General features: G+C 33.5%; 1 pseudogene; it reads right to left on the reverse strand.

Moving 5' to 3' along the window:
* Positions 1-280: 280 nt before the first annotated feature.
* LOC116983253 lies at positions 281-389 on the reverse strand (annotated as a pseudogene).
* Between the last annotated feature and the right edge of the window lie 339 nt (positions 390-728).

A 728-nucleotide genomic window follows, 5' to 3' on the forward strand; every position in this document is an offset into this window, starting at 1 on the left:
ATTTTGTAAATAACCTAGGTGCTAATGTAAACACATTAGGTAGTGCTCTATACTGCTAGAGCTGAGCCATCCAATTAGATAAAAATAACGTCCGTGGTCACCTGTTATGGGTACTGAAATTGTAAGCATCCTTTGAATCAATGCTTGCCATTTTCGTTCTTAAAACGAATATACTTAACAATAGAAAAGGTTTCTGTTCTTAAAACGAATATATCGTTTTATTTATTTTTCACTTTTTTTTTAAAATTTCCATCTTCTTTATTTATTTATTTATTTATTTATTTATTTAATTTTATAATATATGGTCCCTAGATAAGGGACATATCAGACATTTAAACTGATAAGAACAGATATTATACTTGATCTTAGCCAAAAAGCCGAGATCTGATCTATGATTGATGCGTCAAGCGCCATATCCTATTTTGTTAGGAAGGGAATGCATAGATAATAATTCTTCCCTTGCAATGCAGCTAAAACCCCATCTGTTGCTGATGTCCAGTGTCTGTATCCCATATGACATATTTGGTAAGTGGTGATTATGTCTGGATACGAGTAGATCGGCATCTGGTGTTCCATATCGTGTAGAAACATCAGCAAATACTATAGCCCAATATCCATTTGGTGTTCTTCTCCAAATTCCTCTCTCGATATATCAGCTCGACTAGAAGATTATGTGTTGTAAAATTCTATTGTGTATCCCCGGATACTGTTTAAGATATGAGTGTCAA

Source organism: Amblyraja radiata, chromosome 1 (assembly GCF_010909765.2).
Source record: "Amblyraja radiata isolate CabotCenter1 chromosome 1, sAmbRad1.1.pri, whole genome shotgun sequence".
NCBI lineage: Eukaryota > Metazoa > Chordata > Chondrichthyes > Rajiformes > Rajidae > Amblyraja > Amblyraja radiata.